We start from the raw sequence: 19,467 nt of genomic DNA, 5'->3' as shown, positions 1-19,467 counted from the left end.
TAGAAACTGAAGTTTGAATTTTATATCATTTTATATGTCATGATATATTACACTTCTTTGATTTTGTTCCAGCCATTTAAATATGTAAAAACCATTCCTCACTAATGGACTATGTAGAAACAATTGGTGGGCCAAATTTGGCCCATGGGTCATAACTTGCCAACTCCTACTTTAGTGTATTTAGACTTGCTTCACCTTATTACAGGCTAAGTGATGCATGTCAGAGACACATTGGAGAGATGCCATCCAGGTTGGCCACTGAAAGGGCATCGCCCACTACGGGGGGTCACAGAATTCCAAATAACGCTTCTAAGTTCTGCAGCCCAGAGGGTGAGACTTTTGCAATCAGGCTTTTACGAATTGACTCACATCAGCCAAATTCACAAGAGTTTGATGTCTAGGATAGAATGTCAACAGATGGTAGTAACAGATGGTAAGATATATAAGGGCTGTGCAGAAAGCATATGCTTATTTTGGATGATATGTTCTCTATATTCCTGGAGAAATACCTAATGTGGGAGTTATTTTGGGCATCCTATGACCATCCTCTAATTCAGTGTTTCAGGAGTACTCACAGATTACATTCATGGCTAAGGTTTATTATAGCACAGGATATGGGATAAAAGGAGCTGGAAAGTGAAATGCATCAGGAGAAGCCCACCGTGGTCAGCTGCAGGTCTCTAATTCCTTCCCTAATGAGTCACACAGAACGTGCTTTCTCCCTTGCAGGGAACATGCATGAGATGTCTCTGTCCAGGGAAGTCCACTGGAGGCTGAGGCTTTTGGGGAGGGCTGGTCTGGTAGGTGCATTTCTGCTGCACGAGCAGCCATGATGCCTGAATCTCAGAACCACAGCATAGATACCAGGTAGACATTATAAAGTTTGCCAAATGATCCTGACAAGTTGGTACAGCATGGCCTATTGCTTCTGGGGTACAAACCAGTGTCATCAATTGTAACATCCCAAGGGTCACATTCATAGGAGTTGGCCAAAGGTCAACCATGGTTCTGGACTCTCCTGGAGGTATACAAGGATTAGATAACCAGGCCTGCTGTGTCAACAACTTTCACACAGAAGATCAAATTATTGTTTTATTTTTCAGAGTAAATGTTGCTAGCTACTATGTTACCAAAAACCCCAAAATTCCACTGGAGTAGCCCAACAAGGGTTTGGTTTTTTACTCAAATTCCACTGTAAATATTCCCATCCTGGCAGCTCCCATGGGCTCTTTCAAGCAGAAATTCAGGGTTTGTGGCACAGTCTATCCAGTGGTTCTACCATCTTAAAGTCCTTCTTCCACAGCTACACAGAAAGCAGAGAAGGCAAGGGCATGGAATATTATGTAGATCATTTTCTGATGACGCCCAGAAGTGGTATCTGTCCCAACTGTTCCCATCCCATTGTCCACATAAGTTACATGTACCCACTTGGATGCAAGAAGGATCCAGGTAATTAGTTTAGTGTTGTGCCTGAAATTCATATAGCCACATGTAGCTTGTGGCTGACTGTTGGACCCTGTGGCTGTAGAGGATTAAATGACAATCCCCCAGAGTCTAATCCATAGATAACTATTGTTAACATTTCAGCGTATTTTTCTTTCTCTAGGTTACTTTGTATAGCTAAGATGATCCTATAAAGGCAATTTTATACATTGCTTTTTATACTTCCTGTTATATCAAACATGTTTTCCTCAAAATCTCATGGGAAACATCATCTTCAAGGTGACCTATTGTTACAGTATATTCCAGAATTTATGTAATCATGCTGCTGATCTTGGACACTTATGTTGATTCAAATCTTTCACTGTTTCAAGTAGTGACACCGCAGACATCTTTGTACATTGATCTATAGGTTTTAGAGTTGTACATAGATCTATACTTTTCAAGTTTACGTTTCAAGTTTTTTTAGATGATTTTTCTCAGTGTTGGAAAAGTTATATAAAAGAATGACAGATTGACATTCCAGAATGACAATATTTTTTACGTGGTTATTTGTCCAGATTCATTCATGAAGTTTTGGAACAGCTTGATGACACCCTCGTATCCTGACCACAGGAAGCTCCACAAAGGCTGACATTGAACCTTTCACTTGTCTGTCTTCTTCATGGCACAGAGTATGGGGCAGGCACATATTCAAGCCATGAAAAGCCTGTTGAATAAATGGGAATCCATGTTTAGCTCCTCCATGGCCTTTGCATTCACTTTCACCAGCAGTGAAAGTTACATTTCATGAATTAGAGGGACACTTCAGGTCCAGGCTGAGACATGAGGGCATGAATAACCTTGTAATTTGGTGCCCCCCAAAACATATTTTTATTTAAAAAAATATTTCAGCATTTATTTTCAAGATGTGATAAAATGTTTCATGAGCAAAGGGTGGAGATAGGAGATTACTGGTTTCTTCAGTAATGCAGTCTTCCCTTGTTATCAAGCAGTTTAGCTCTGAACTCAAACTTGTATATCATGCTCTGAACAAACGCTTTGCAGTTAACACAACCTAACTTCCTTAAAAACATTTAGTGACTTTCTGTTCCTACTTGGTCATACTTGACAAGGAAGCCAATAAAGATGCTCTTTAGCCAGATTCAGAGTGCTGCATACAGGGGTCTGATGAACTCATTGGCAGTCCATCTGGTTTATTCCTCAGCTTGTTTCACTTCCCCATTTACCTCTTATCAAAGTTATGAGGAATTAAAAATCAGACCTATCTCAATTTTAACTGCTTTGTGTCCCTCTGTTGAGGACTAGAAGACAGTGGTTAAAAAATGACATCAAAAAGAAGAAGAAAAAACTGGGCTCTAAACAACCTGATAAACTCATCCCTGCATAATATATTTTTACCAGGATGACTCTCCAGTGAGAGAGAGACAGGCAGGACCAGAGAATGAGAAACTTTCAATGGCCTTCAGATCCATGATATTATTTCTTATTTTACTTTGATTAAAGGGGACAATCATAGAAGGTGAAATCAAAAACTTTCAAAACAAAGTGAAAACTCACCCCAGAAGCAAACTAGTTTCTCTTACCAACTTTGAAATCTTCCTGACTAGACATGGATATCAGGCCTGAAATTCCAACTCGATTCAGCACACCGTAAATCATTCCCCTAATGATCTCTCCTCCTTTCCTCTCCTTCTGACATTCCCCCAATACTCTTTAGAGAACAAACAAACTAAACGTTACTCTTCTATCAGTAATTCCCAGAGCTATGAAAGCATACTCTTTCCAGATCTCAATGTCTACTGACACGGTGACATCATGAAAACAAAAATTCAGGCTTTAGTGGATGTTTGGCCCAAATTCATGTTTTTCATCTGAAGATGACATAATTGGATCACTGTGGTCATTCTGCTGGAATTGTACAAGAGCCACATTAAGTCTTGAAATTGAAGATCTACTTCATCCTTGGAGTCAAGAGGGAAATGCAGGAGCAGAAACCACTCTGGCTTATTATGATCAATAGCCATGACACACACAAGAGTCCTCTTGGGGGAGACTTGGTTAGGAAGACTCTAGAGAAATGTGTGTCATGTTGTGTTTCCATCCAAATGCTGCTGTTTCTGTAATCAGTGCAAAAAACAAACAAACAAAAAAGATCGTTTTATTCTGGGGATACAAACATCCAATGTAGACCACTCTTTTGAAAGTAGAAAATCAGTAATATAATCAATAAACTGTTTATGAACTCCAGGGAAGTCAAGGAGATTCCATTTGATATATGGTATGAGGTAGGGATTCAATTTTATTATTTGGCACATGGATATATAGTTGTTTCAGCACCCTCTGTTGAAAAGGAGATTTCATTTTGAGCTTTAAAATTCAATGGAAAATTTCTGGTTAGCTTATTTTCAGTAATAATCACAACCTAGGAACTACTAGGAAGCCATGATTTGGTTAAAGCTGTGAATGTTGCATTTCATAAGTAATGCTAACTTCCACTATTGGAAAAGTTTTTATCCTGAGTCAAGACTAAAATGTAAATGAACAAGAAACAGGGACAGATTAACCTGGTGAACTGAATCAGGGAGGTGAGAGTCATAAAATCAGACCTGGATCCTAGTGGCATGCTTTAATATTTTGCTTTCTTCTTCTTCTATTCAAGTAGTTCACTTCTTTCCTTGAGAGGGCATTTAATAAGGGAAGAATCCCTATGAACAGAAGAACCCCAAATGCTCCCCACATCCTAAATCCTCTAATCCTTCTAAGCTCTCCCCAAATGCATCCTCACACTGCACATAATCTCTTTCCACATCCCTGTTGACCCATCCACGTTCCTCCTTGTTTCACAATTATTTACCACATCTCTCTCTGCTGTTAGAGTCTGAGTTTAAGGCCTCATCCACTTCATGTCTGCCACCCACACTGCACCAATATCCATCTTACACATATGTAGGGTCCAGCCCCACAGGATCGGTGGGTTTTGCTCCCCATGTGCGGAGACGAGAGATTGTAGAAATAAAGACACAAGAAAAAGAGATAAAAGAAAAAACAGCTGGGCCCAGGGGACCGCAACCACCAAGACATAGAGACTGGTAGTGGCCCCGAATGCCAAGCAGCACTGATATTTCTTGGATACAAGACAAAGGGGCAGGGTAAGGAGTGTGAGCCATCTCCAGTAATAGGTAAGGTCACGTGGGTCACATGTCCACTCAACAAGGGGCCCTTCCCTGCCTGGCAGCCGCGGCAGAGGGAGAGAGACAGCTTACACCATTATTTCTGCATATCAGAGACTTTTAGTACTTTCACTCATTTTGCTACTGTTATCTAAAAGGCAGAACCAGGTGTATAGGATGGAACATGAAAGCGGACTGGGAGCGTGACCACTGAAGCACAGCATCACAGGGAGACAGTTAGGCCTCCGGATAACTGCGAGTGGGCCTGAATGATGTCAGGCCCTCCACGAGAGGTGGAGGAGTAGAGTCTTCTCTAAACTCCTCCGGGGAAAGGGAGACTCCCTTCCCCAGTCTGCTAAGTAGAGGGTGTTTTTCCTTGACACTGACGCTACCACTAGACCCCGGTCCGCTTGGTAATGGGCATTTTCCCAGATGCTGGTGTTACCGCTAGACCAAGGAGCCCTCTGGTGGCCGTGTCCGGGCATAACACAAGGCTCGCACTCTTACCTTCTGGTCACTTCTCACTATGTCCCTTCAGCTCCTGTCTCTGTAATGGCCTGGTTTTTCCTAGGTTATGATTATAGAGTGAGGATTATTATAATATTGGAATAAAGAGTAATTGCTACAAACTAATGATGAATGATATTCATATATAATCATATCTATTATCTATATCTAGTATAACTATTCTTATTTTATATATTTTATTATACTGGAACAGCTCGTGCCCTCGGTCTCTTGCCTCGGCACGTGGGTGGCTTGCCGCCCACACACACAGAAGGACATTTTATTTGTTTAAATAGAGAATAAATTTTATTTTTTCAATTGCAGCAGTAAGCAATCCCTTTGTACATCAATAGCTTCTGAGATCTTTGCCATGTGTCAGCCCAGTTAAATAATTTATATTAATGGTGGTGATCCTGAGTCATTCAAGCAAAAGTTAAGTTGTATGTCATATCCTCTAGGATAAGCATCAAGTGTATGATCTATTTCAGAGTGAAATATTTCATCAAAAATAGTTAAGAAATTAGCCTATAGAGAGGTAGACTTAAATTTTCCAGAAGCTTTTGCTTGTACAGACTATGCCTCTTTGACTAATAATGTTAGGTCAAAATAGTAACAGTATTTGGCCCAACCAAACTATGCCTTTTGGTTTTCTTGGAAGCTGGGGGTCCCAGAAAATGGCCCTCTGAACTCAGACTACCTGGTTACAGGGGCTCCCACCGGGGGCTTCTTTCTTTCTCTAGCTCGTCCTTCAGGTATCAATACAGATGTTGAACTGGGATTTCCCAAGCCTGGACTAGGTGTCATGCCTGTGTTCACCAGTTCTCATCAGAGTGTTTACCTTTACCCCTTGAGCTGAGTCTCCCCCTGGAGAAGTGACCTCCCTGAAGACAAGAACTGTGCTCATCTTATGCATTTTTTATTTCTTCTATGCCTAGCACATTGCCTGGCACTTGTAACATATTCCAAAAATATTGGATGGATGGATGGATGGATGGATGGATGGATGGATGGATGAAGAGATGGATGAATGGATGGATGGATGGATGGAGAGAAGAATGGAGGGATGGATGGACAGATGGATGGATGGATGGATAGATGGAGAGATGGGTGGATGGATGGATGGATGGAAGGATGGAGAGAAGAATGGAGGGATAGATGGAGAGATGGATGGATGGATGGATGGATGGATGGATGGATGGATGGACAGAAGAATGGAGGGATGGATGGATGGATGGATGGATGGATAGATGGAGAGATGGATGGATGGATGGATGGATGGATGGACATGTGTGAGCAAAGAAGAGCAAAGCAGTAGGGTGACTTGAGAAGAGAGCAGGGGGCAAGCACAATAGCAAAAAGAATAGCTAGAATTCGCTGAGCATCTAGTCTGCACCGGGTACTGTAGGGACACTATTCGCATGGTCTCATCTAATCCTTCCAACGGCTACATAAGGAAATGATTATTCTTTCAACCAGGGCTTATTATGCACCCACTATATGCCAGGAACTTGTCAAGGCAATAGGGATTCAGAAGTGAACAAGGTAGACAGAACCTTTCCTCTTAGAGTATACATTGAGTGGGAAAGGATAGACAGTACATACATGAACAAATGCCTGATTGCACTAACTTCAGAGGACAAAAGCCTTATGCAGATGATGAGATGAAGTGATGTTTTAGAGAGTGAGGTGTAGGTGTCACTCTGTATTTATTGAACAGGAGATTAAGTTCTGTGTGGAGTCATGAATGACAAGAGCCAGCCACGGGAAGAGAGGGGTGTGTGGAGAGCAGGGGAACATTCTGAGAAGGAACTGTACTTGCAGAGGCATTGAGGCAGGATGTGTCCTAGAACGAGAGGCATGCTGGGCAGGGGTAGTGTGGAGTAAGGTAGGCAGGGGTCATACTGGGCCACCAAGACTGGCCACAGGGCTCAGGTTTCATGCTAAATCCAGTATAGTTCTTACCTCAATTTTGCTGATTAGGAAACCAAGTGGCAAAGGTTAAATCACACAGCCAGAAAGAGGCAGAAAGGAGTGCTTTCCTCAAAGCACTGACAACTACTGCCAAAGCAAATCATGCCACAGCGCTCACCCTTGCGTAACTCTGGGCTCAGAGGAGACATTTCAGACCAGATCCATCCCTGAGTTGGTATCTTTGCTAAAAGACAGGGCAGGATCTGCTTATTAGTGCTTAGGTGGCCTCTTCAACTTCATATAAAGAAGCGAGGAGCTAGAAGGGGAGCAAATTCTGATCCTCGGTTTTCTATCTCAAAAGTACCAACAGGCATCATGGGGGCTGCCCTCATTGCTGCCCTGGGCCATGGTAACTGATATTTCTACAGGGAGTTTCTGTCTAATGGTTGGAGGAACTGCTCTGGATCCTTTGTTCAGTCCCTGGTCCCTCCCTGGCTCTCTTTGGGTGCCTTCAGGTGGCCAATTCCTCGTGCTCAGCCACACTGGGCAGGGTTGGGGGACATCACCATGAAGCTCATGCCGAAATACAGACGTTATTTGGAAAAATAATCCCAGGTTCATGGAAAAGCAAATCTAGGGCTTATTTGCTGAGAGCATTTTGATCTGCCCTCTTCTCCACCATAAGCTTTTCCTAGGAGAGGCTTTATTTCCAAAAAGACACTCGAAAGCCTCCTTTCAGGTAGCATGGTAGCAACCACATGACATCTTTCTGCATCTCTGACATCAGAACTGAGCAGCCACTGTGGGTTTAATGGCCTCTCCTAACCTCAAAAGGAACCTGCCAACAATTTTGAAGCAATTTTTCCATCTCATCTAGATGGGATTTCCAAGTCATAATTATCTGATAATTACCATCCGGACAGCTGTTTTGTGCATGGCATTAGGTTTAAGCATTTGGCAGGGAAGGATGAATGCAGTTTTACAGATTTTGACATTTCTTAGCACCTTGAGGCTTGCTCAGAAGGCAGCTAGTTACCTAAGTGCCCAAAGTAAGACATCTTTCTAAAAGTCAAATCTTGGAAAATGAGCACTTCTTGTTCCATTATGGTGATAAACGTCTGTTCCACAAGCTTTAAGAGAGCTGAGAAAGTCTCATACAGGCTCCAGGAAGCCAGGGCAAAGCACATACTTCTAAGCTAGGGCTTAGAAATGTAAAATAAATCTGAGATGCAATGGAGGGAGGGTGTCTGTCTCTCTCTCTCCAAGCAAGACCACCAGAGTCCAGAAACAACAGACACAAAGAGAAGAGCTGTCCAGAAATATTCTCACCCCACACTGTCTGCCTGGTTTATTCTTTCTTTGACCAAGCATTAATCGAGTGCCTTCTGTGTACTACACTAGTAACCACTGGAGATGGTGCAGCAAGCAAGACAGGCAGAAGCCTATGCTCCTGGACATACAGCTATGGAAAGAGAGAATTGCACAAGCAATTCCAAAACAAGATGTGATGCCTGCTTTCCTAAGGGCTGCTTATACAGAAGTTTAGGCAGTGTGTGCCAGTGATCAGGGGATCTGGAATGCTGGGGAGGAAATGACAGTTATTCTAAGAATCCAAGATTATCAGAACAAGCAGGTGGAGAGAGAAAATTTTTTTCCAAATAGAAATAAGAGCTTGTAGAACACCAAGATATGGGAAAACTTGTTGCGCTGAAGGACCCAAGGGCTGCTTCTGTGGCTGGGAAGAGTATGGGAAGGGTGAGGAGTTGGGGAACTGAAACAAAGTGGCAGAAATGGAACTAGAGACAGAGAGAAGCTGCATGGTAAAGGCCATGGTAATGGAAAGAATGAAGCGTATATGAGAAGGAGAGGTATGGTCACGTGTGCCTTTTAGAAAGGAGATTCTGACAATTCCATAGAGAAAGCATTGGAGCCTGACGAGACTGATGGCAACAAGATCAGTTATAAGGCATTTGCAGGAGAGAGAAAATAGGGTGATTGGATTAGGATAGTTGTATCTCTTAGCTATGGTTACCATGATGCTAAGTAACAAAAGGCATGCATCCATTAGCATATATTTCTCAGTCATACCTTTGTGGCTGACAAGTGTGTGGCTGATCTGGGCTTGGCTGCAGGCTTCATATGAGTCTGCTCCATGTGCCTCTCATTCTCTTTGGACCACTGGCTTCTCAAGACAGTCTTCTCACGATGTGTCTCAAAGAAGACACACATCCTGTTTTGCTCTTCTCAAAGCAAGAACACAAGAAGACGCACCCAGCTTCAGAAACACATTTTGGATTCAGGCTCATATCAGGTCAGCTAACACCATTGGCCAAAGAGTATCACACAGCCAAGCCCCAAATCAGGAAGCAGAAAAAATGCATCCACCCACCATGAGGTTATGGAAAGTGTGTGGACATAAAACCTATTATGGGGAGAGGAAGTGAGACGAGCAGTTTGCTCTGCCTCCACAGCAGCTGTAAAACTGGAGATCAGTGGAAAGCTAAGCAAGAGACTACAGAAAAAAATAACAGGACCTGGTCATTGGTTTAACTTTAGCCCCTCAACAGCTGTTCATGCGGAGGTGAGTCAGGAGAGGCAAGGATTTTGTAAACTATTGCAAAATTTCCGGGTGCTATTATAACTACAGTTGAGGATTTTAGCAAGGCAAGGGCATGATTCACTTTACATTTTAAGATTCCATTTGATGCTGTTTGTAAACGCATAGGAGGCGAGAATGGATGAGGGGAGACAGGTCAAGGAGCTGATGACAAAAATAGATTCTTTTTAAGGAAGCATTAATAAGGTTTTCTGACATGTATGGAGAGGATAAGAAGGAGAAGAATCTTAAGTAACATATGACTCTTTGCTTGGGCAACCAAGTGTATTGTGGTGCCATTCATGGAGATGGGGAGACAAGCTGGGAGATGAGGAACACATTTAAGATGAAATACCAAATGTTCCATTTAGGACAAATAAAGTTTGATATGTTTGCGGGTCATCGGAATGGAGATGTCAAGCAGGTAGTGGAAATGATGAGTCTGAAGTTCAGAGGCAAGGTCTTGGTTGCAGATATGAACTTGGGAGTCAAGAGCATTAATTGCAAGTAACAAAGTAAGAAGGTAAGTGTAGATAGAGAAGAGGGCCTAGAACATGTTGTGATGTTGGATGGGGGAGGAAACAAACATTCACTGAAGGAGACTGAGGAAGGGCCAGCCAGAGCTGTGGAGAATCAGAAGAAAGGGGGCCACAGAGCCAGAAGAAAGTTATAAGGAGGTTGGAGCAGCCAAGTTTATCAGACCTCGTCCAAGGTCCTCCTTCTAAGGCCAGCACTTTCAACCAACCATCACCTCCTCCAAGAAGCCTACCTTCCGCCAAATTTAGTACCCTGCATGGGGGTATATTCTGTGATGTGTGTGCCTCCCCCTTAACTCCCTGAGGGCAGGAACTGTATCTTACTCAACTCGTGCTCCTTAACACCTAGCAGAGGGCTTTCTGTGGAATGAATCAATGAACCCATTAGTTATTGATGTCTCCCATGTCTTTCATTCTCACCTTGTATGGCAACCATCCCCAGTTCAGGCTCCCAGCACCAGGACACTGCTCTCTCTGCTAGAACCAGTCTTCCCTTTTCTGCAAATTCCTTCCCTCTCCCCCAGGGACAGTAGGGTGCTGGAGCCACCTCATACAGCCTCCAGAGAAGCCATCATACGAAGTGCAGCTCTTCGTAGGTTCCTCTGGTAATGCCACGTTGGTAGTCTGAAATCAGCCGTGATGGCAGTATTTACACCACAGAAACAGGACCATGTCAGAAGGCCACTGCTAGGGTCTTCCACAAACTATCCCCACAGGAGCCAGATAGGTAACTTGGGGATTGTGGGGTGATGTCTTAATGAATGAGGCCTCTCAAGGTTATTCAAACATAGCTCCTGGGAGCAAAAGTATCACCACCCAATCCCCTTAATATTGACCATTGAGTTTCAGGCTCTATGTTAGGAAAATTAGGTGATGCCCGGAGGAAGGAAGGGTTCTTCCAGATCCTACTGTGGAAGGGCTTACCTAGAAAGCCGAATCAGTCTCTTTGTTCATCACAGTTTAGGTCCCTCAGAAACTGTTCATTTCTAAGATGAGGATCCAGGGTAAAGAGTTTATTGAGGGGGAGCAGTATGACAGTGGAGAGGGAGAAGGAGGGAAGGCAGCCCACAGCAGCTGTTCTAGCAAGACTATTACCACAGTGGGTAACCAGGGCTGACTCCCACAGTGAGAGTCTGGGAAACAGGGGACAGCCTCTGTCTCAGAATGACTCCATCCGAGAGGCAAGGGAGCTTGCACCCACTCCTCAGAGTCATTGACGGAGAACAGCTTCTAGGATTGTTCATTTCTTGGCACTTCTGTGGTTCAGGAGAAAGTCCTAAGGCACAGAGGCAGGAATGGCTGTTGGGAGGCAGCTGGCACCCACCAAAATGACACCTCAGGAGATGGGGAGACATAGGTGAGTACTGATGGCAACTGCTGCAGGGGCATCTGTGATTCTTAAAGTTCATTCAGGACTCTTACAAACATGGTAGGCAGACATGGTAAAACCCTGTCCCTACTAAAAATACAAAAATTAGCCAAGTGTGGTGGCACACACCTATAGTCCCAGCTTCTTGGGGAGCTGAGGCAGGAGAATCACTTGAACCCAGGAGGCGGAGGTCGCAGTGAGCTGAGATCATGCCACTGCGCTCCAACCTGGGTGACACAGCAAGACTTCATCTCAAAAAAAAAAAAAAAAAAAAAATTGCTAGGCAGAAAAGGTCCAGATGCACTTCTGAGGGCTCTTAGAGAGTAAAGGAAGGCTTTACCCTGGCTTTCTGCTGTGCCTGGCAGAGTACAACAGAATTGAGAATTTAGGGTGCAAAGCCCAACTCTAAGTGCAGACCTGACCCCTCACCAACTTCATAAACTTGACAAAGTGGTTTAACCTCTCTGAGCCTCAGTTGTCTCATCTTTCAAATGGGGAGAACAAAACCCACTCTGCATACTTCATGAGTGACCACTAGAACTAAACGCACTGTTGTACTAAATGACTAAAGGACTTAGGGATGCAACTGTCATGAAATTGCTTCTTTTCTGTGGGCTTGGTCACTGTCTTACCTCATTTAATTGTTCAAACAAAGAGATTCCCACCCAGTGATATTATACAATGTAAAGCCACAGCTGGGAACGTCCATTTGGAAACTACACCCAAACAAGTGTAAAACTACCCAAATAAGAAAATGTGAAATGACATGCCACATATGTTCAAAGTTAGAAATAAATTAGGAAAAATCCCGGGGCTTCTTATTTTTCCTAAAAGAATTTGTTGGTTGAGTCGAGCTGACCACAAGCCATAGAGAGATTTTAAACTGTAGTACTGGGGAAATCAGAATCTTTTAGGGTGGGGGTGTTGGCTCTCCAAAGGTAATAGGGTTCAAAGAACTATTTTATGAACAGCAATGAAACTTGCTGCATGAAACTTGGTATGAATGAGTATCTATGCCCGCATCCGTACTAAAAAATATACATGCACTGTGGGCTAAATTCCTGTTGACTTTGGAAATAGCCACCCTCCTGTTTCCTGCACAACAACTGCCAGGAGGGAATTAGAGAATGAAAATGCATGCTTCTTAAGGCAAGCAATGAAAACAGCATTAAATGTCAGGACTGAACAATCCAAGATGTGCTTCACATGCTCTCAGATCAGTATTGCCTTGAAGATTTTTGCACTGGCACTTAATGTTCCTTGTGTCTGTGAGGCAGGGAGGAGGGAGATGATCTAGTTCAACACTGTGCAGGCCTTTCCAAAGGTCATTCACGGATGAGAAGGGTTTGGTGATATCATTTGGCTTAGCATACCACAAGAAAGTGTTTTGCTGCCTTCAGGAAAAGTTACTGGGATGATGAAAATGTTTTATATTTTTGTTGAAGTGTGGGTTCCATTAGTATATGCATTTGTCAAAACTCATCCAATAGTAAGAACACTTAAGATCTGTGCATTTTACTCTATGCAAATTATGCCTCAATTAAAAAACAATTTGGTGCCCTCTTGCTTTGTTACTTGCAGAGATCAGCTTAAAGCCAACCCTCACCATGGCCTGTCTCCCAATCAACTCTCCACTCTTGCCCTTTGCTATGCAGCCTCATTGCCTCCCAGTATGCACATGCATGCACACATGCAGACACACGCAGGCTAAGGCACACACACATACACACACGTGCAAACACATGCTGGCAAACACACACACATGCATCCACACATGCAAACACACAGGCAAATGCACACACACACCCACATGCAGACACACACAGGCAAACGCACACACATGCAGACACACACAGGCAAACACACACACATGCAGACACGCAGGCAAACACGCACACACGCACACATGCACACATGCAAACACATGCAGGCAAATGTGCGTACACACACATGCAAGCACATGCAAATGTGCACACATGCATGCATATATGCAAACATGCCACACATATGCATGCACACATGCAAGAAAACACACACATCCACACATGCGAACACACACAGGCAAACGCACACACGTGCATGCTCACATGCAAACACATGCACATACACACACACGCATGCTAAGAATCACCAGCAGATGCTTTTTTTTTTTTTTTGACAAGAGTTTCACTCTGTCGCCAGGCTGGAGTGCAGTGGCGTGATCTTGGCTCACTGCAACCTCCGCCTCCGAGGTTCAAGCAATTCTCCTGCCTCAGCCTCCCGAGTAGCTGGAACTACAGGTATGCACCACCATGCCCAGCTAATTTTTGTATTTTGAGTAGAGACAGGTTTTCACCATGTTGGCCAGGATGGTCTCGATCTCTTGACCTCATGATCCACCCGCCTTGGCCTCCCAAAGTGCTGGGGTTGCAGGTGTGAGCCACCGCACCTGGCAGCAGATGCTCATTTTTTTGTTTGTTTGGGAAAGGGTTTTGCTGTCACCCAGGCTGGAGTGCAGTGGTGGGATCACAGCTCACTGTAGCCTCGACCTCCCCAGCTCAAGTGATCCTCCCACCTCGGTCTTTCAAGTGGCTGGGACTACAGGCACATGCCAACAGAATTGGCTAATTTTTATTTTTATTTTTTTGTAGAGATGGGATCTCGCTATGTTGCCCAGGCTGGTCTTTAACTCCTAGATTCAGGCAATCCACCCACAACACCTTCCCAAAGTGCTAGAATTACAGGCATAAGTTATCACACCTGGCCCAGATGCTCATTTAAACATACAGTATGTGGAGCCAGGGACTGGAGGGGTGAGGGAATTAGGTGCTAGAGTGAGGAAAAACTCACAAGCCAGGCATCTGCCTTCTGATCATTTGGACCTGCTGGTCTGGTAAGAACGTGCCCCAACTCAAGCACAAGCAGGATGACATCAGCACCATATGGACAATGGTGAACTTGGAAGAGGCAGAAGGACTTAGGGCGGGGTGAGCAGAGTAGAGGTGGGAAGGAGGTGAGACCCCCACCTAGCTAGACCGAAAGTCTCAAAGAGGGTTCAGGAGTGTGCTTAAGGTGCCAGCTACAGAGAAGGGGTGCTAGGATGTGAGAGAGTGACATGAGGTCCTTAACAGAGCTCCTGGCCCTCCTCGCATCTTCCTTAATGGCTAGCCTCTCAGGAAGGAGGAGCCCTACAGGCCTCCTTTCATTTTGTTTTTGAGTTATAAAAGTAATATATATTAATAGCCCAAAATTGGAAGCAGCCCAGATGTCCATCAACAGGAGCATAATTAAACACACCATGGCATATTTACACTGTTGTAAAAATAAATGAGCTGTTGATGCAATGAAAACATTGAAAGAGTCTTTTAAAATGATGCAGACATAAAAGAGTACACGCTGCAGGATTCCGTTGCTATGAAGCTCTAGGACAGGCTGAACTGCCCTGTGGTGAAGAAACAGGGCAGTGCCTGCCTCGGGCGAGGTTTGCAGGAGGGCACCCGAGAACTTTCTGGAATGACGGAAGTGTTCTGTGTCATGGTAGAATTTGGGTTGCATGGGTGTATGCGTTTCTCAGAACCTGTTGAATGGTACAATTTTGTTGTGGGAATTTTACCATATAAAAATGGCATCTAAGAATAAAAGACCCATGAACTGTGAATGAACTCTACTTAATGAGATGCAGGCAGGAGTGCTCAGGGGTGAAATGGCCTGGTCGCTGCAGTTTACTTTGAAGTCCCCACAAGCACATGTGGACATGCCCTGCTTTAAAAAAAAAAAAAAAAATGGTATAATTCTTGCAACTTTCCTAAATGCTTGAAAACTTTCATAGCAGCATGCTGGGTTTAAAAACACTACATAGACTCAAAATAAATTAAGTAAGGTGGGGAAAGGAGAGAGAGAACATTGGGCAGAGACCACATTGCTTCTGGAACATTATCCAGGGAGTGGCATCTGGGATCTCTCTGCTTCCAGCCTCACTCTGACCAGTCCCCGCTGCCCCACAGAACACTGGCCTCCTTATAATGCATATTCAAAATGAGATCTCATGGACATGTATTATTCATTCATCAATTACATTTTAAGCACGTGGTCTGGGCCCAGCCCTGTGCCAGGTGGAGGGTAAAGTCAGATGTGGTTCCTACCCTTGCAGTGTCTGCAATCTAGTAAGCTATTGTTCAGTGATAGGTTTAGAAAAGAAGCAGCCTCGGGTGCAAGGAAGTGGACCCAGTCCCCAGTTATTGAGAATGTATTACACCCCAGGCCCTCTTCAACCGTTTTAACATGGATTAATTCAGTTCAACCTCATAAGCACCGACAAAGCAGGAACTGTATTATCCCCATTTTACACTGAAAAACTGGGGCTTAGGGAAGTTCAGTTACCTGTCCACGATGATACAGCAAGTGAGTGACCAAGCAGAGATTCAAAACCCAGGAAGTTAGCTCTGGAGTCCATGCCTTAAATCAGAGGGTTGCAAACATTTTCTATAAGAGGCCAGAGAGGAAATATTTTAAGCCCTGTGGATCATACTGTCTCCATCAAAACCACTCAGCTCAGCTGCTGTCATGTGAAAATAGCCATTGATGATACATAAATGAATGAACTGAGTTCCAGTAAAATTGTGTTTACAAAGACAGGCTGAAGCCAGATGCAGTGGCTCATGCTTGTAATCCCAGCACTTTGGGAGGCCAGTGCTGGAGGATTGCTTGAGGCCAGGAGTTTGAGACCAGCCTGAGCAACATAGCAAGATCCTATCTTTACAAACAACAACAACAACAAATAAGCTGGGCGTAGTGATGTGTGCCTATAGTCCCAGCTACTTGGGAGGCTGAGGCGGGAGGATCACTTGGGCATAGGAGTTCAAAGCTACAGTGAGCAGTGATTTCACCTTTGCACTCTAGCCTGGACAACACAATGAGACCCAGTCTCTAAAAAAAAAACAAAAAGAGGCAGTGACTCCTGCCCCAAACCATCCATAGCTGCAGCAGCTGGGAGATGTTCGAGCTGGGCCAGAAGGCAGCTGAAGGAGCCCTCATTCCTGCCTGTCACATCCTTGTGGAAGTACAAGGGTCAGACAGCAAGGAGTAAATACAGGCTTTGAGAGCCCAGGTCTCTAACAGTGAAAACACAAAAATACACCCGTGGGTGCATGTAGCAGTTCATGACCAAAGGAAGGCTATAGAGAAAAAGGTGAGAAGTTAAAAACACAAAGAAACTCCACAAAATAGTGAGTTGCCTTTGGCCTCTGGAGCCAAATTTAGAATTTCAGCCACACTGTTCGAGTTTTCATGTGAACACAGGAAGAGTAAAGTTGAAAAACTTTGGTTTAACAGGATTCCTTTTGAAAATGTTTGGCCAAAGAGAATTTTCCTGCTAGGAGCTTCGCTGTCACTGTCTCTTGGTTTCTTAAGGGCGTGAAATCACTTTACTAAGTTCTTGTTGCTGACAAGGATTTGACCCTGGAGCTCAGAGGGCAAGCCGTGCTGGAAATGCTTTGCCCCTCATAGAAGACATCTGTGTGTGCAGTGCTGAAAGTTAAGAGCTCAAAAGGATTCCTGAGTGTTTATCTACAGTTTCACATCTACCCAAGGGTGACTGAGGATAGCTCCAAGAGCCTCTTTCTCTCTCCTAGGGGTTGCCATCTTGCTGTGAGGAGCCCACCTCTCCCCTTCAACAGTGACCAGAACACAGGGGATTATCATAGTCAGTGTGGACAGAATACTTGGAGGAAGAAAATCTCCTTCAATACAACACGTTTGTGATGCAGTCCTGTGTGTTGGCCTCTTTACACCAACCCGGCTGATGAAAGTAGGACAGTCTACCCACAGTCAGGTTGAGTGTGTGTGCATGAAGTGAAGTCACCAGCTGGACTGTGATGGGGTCAATCTGCCATTTTTCCACACCGAATTAACCAGGTTAAGCCATTGCTCTAGTGTCATAGAGATAGGACTTGAGTCTTTCCTTACTCGCAGGAAGGCATTTGGTGGCGGGGAAGCATGTTCCAGCTGGGGCCCAGCCAATGGCTGACTCGCAGGGATTGCAGATCACTGGAGAAAGAGTCCAGCTAAATCCCTCCGTGACAAGACATCCCTAAGTCACATCTTCACAGAAAGGGTTGGCTGTTTAGGGCATATGGTGTCCATATTTTCTGTCCTGTCAGAAAATAAACCCGACACACCCATCTATGGATACACCTTCCCATATGCACACTCCAGTAGTGAACTGGTGCTATCATGGCAAGAGGTACCTTAAACCGTGTCAGAAGGGCCCAGAACCACTCTTACTCGATAATCACCACTTAGGTGTTTAATGAAAACAATGCAGAAGTCAGCCAGCCTCACTTTCCCTTCCCATGGACACAGAGAAGCTTTTCACTCCCTGCAGGATAGTGTATATTGGTTGGGGCCTGTAGTCCTCAAACCTGAATGCACACAAGGGTTTCCAAGAGAGCATGTGAAAAATGAATATCAAGATCCCTTCCCCAGAACCCTTGGAGACCAGAAGAAGTGGATCTGAGCTTTATACTTTCTCTAAATCAGTGGTTCTTAAACTTTCCTGTGCATCAGAACCACCTGCAGTTAAAGCACAGATTCATGGGCCCTGCCCCAGGGTTTCTGATTCAGGAGTTCTGGGTGGGGCCTGAGATCCTGCATTTCTAACAAGTTCCCGCATGCTGCTGCTGCTGCTACTGGCCCCAAAACCACCCTCTGAGAACCACTGCTCTAAGGAATCTCTTCTATTTTGGGGCAGCCGGCCTCGTGACTTTGGTCAAAGGCAGAAGCAGTGTCTTCTCTACATCATGAAAGAAACTATTTGACTTTTGTCAGCCAAGTCAGGACTCCAGTACTGTCTACCTGCTCTGCTTGATATTGTAGCCACAGTCACATGTGGCTCTTTAAATGTAAATTTGGTTAAGGATGAGATTAAAACTGCTTTTTTTTATTCAGTTGCATGAGCCACATTTCAAATGCCCAACAGCCACATGTACTTAATAGCTCCCATGTTGGAGAGCACAGATATAGAGCCTTTCCATCACCACAGAAAGTTCTGCTGGTCAGTGCTATTCTGTAGAAACTCCAAGGCTGGAAATTTTGAGAGCACTTTGGGATGCTTTTAATGAGCACTTTGAGAGGCCAAGGTGGGAGGATCACTTGCTTCCAGGAGTTCAAGACCAGCCTGGGCAACATAGTGAGACCTAGCCTCTACAAAAAAATCAAAAATTAGCCAGGTGTGATGGTGTGTGCCTATAGTCCTCAGGAGGCTGAGGTGGGAGGATAACTTGTGGCTGGGAGGTTGAGGCTGTAGTGAACCAAGATCACACCTCTGCACCCCAGCTTGGGTAACAAAGTGAAACCCTGTCTCAAAAAAAAAAAGAAGAAGGAACTCCAAATACGTTTCTCTCTTTCCCTTCATTGGCTGTTTTCCCCATTCTGTGAAAAACAAACCTCCCAAAATCCCTTTACTAACATCAGAAATGGAATTTTAACTTTTTCTTCTGTTTTGTTTGCCCACAACAGCAACCCTCCTCCACTTCTTCCCATCAAGTTAGGGTAAGGACAGAGACATTTTGGTACAAAAGAGATGAAAAGTTTATTCATATTTTTCCATTGCCCATGTCATGAAATTCATCCTAAAAGCAGTACGGGTTTAAGAAAGCAAAAGTTCCCTGGAGGTAAAGGAACGTGTGGACAGGGATATGTTGTGGGCCACAAGAATCTCACAGTCCCAGATGGAGAGTTCAGGTGGCCGTGGGGCACTCCAGCCAGGGCCCTGCTGTTGAGGGTAAGGCCAGGATGGAACTCAGAGTGGACAAGACAAAGACAAGCCTTGGGTTTCCAGAAGAGCACACGTCTCAAGTGTAAGCTGCGGAGCTGGCTGCTGAAGCTCTCTGTTGGTTTTTCATTGCTGAAGCTCTCTGTTGGTTTTTCATTGCTGAAGCTCTCTGTTGGTTTTTCATT

General features: G+C 44.3%; 1 protein-coding gene across 1 annotated transcript in view; it reads left to right on the top strand.

The window, feature by feature from the left end:
* The window catches only part of SLC24A3 (solute carrier family 24 member 3), a 448,998-nt gene that overhangs the window by 423,721 nt on the left and 5,810 nt on the right, over nucleotides 1-19,467 (top strand). The gene's annotated exons all lie outside the window — the stretch shown is intronic.

The sequence above is a fragment of the Rhinopithecus bieti genome, unplaced genomic scaffold, assembly GCF_001698545.2.
Source record: "Rhinopithecus bieti isolate Rb0 unplaced genomic scaffold, ASM169854v2 scaffold_641, whole genome shotgun sequence".
NCBI lineage: Eukaryota > Metazoa > Chordata > Mammalia > Primates > Cercopithecidae > Rhinopithecus > Rhinopithecus bieti.
The sequence above is the reverse complement of the archived record's forward strand: the minus strand, read 5'-3'. Positions and strand labels throughout refer to the sequence as shown.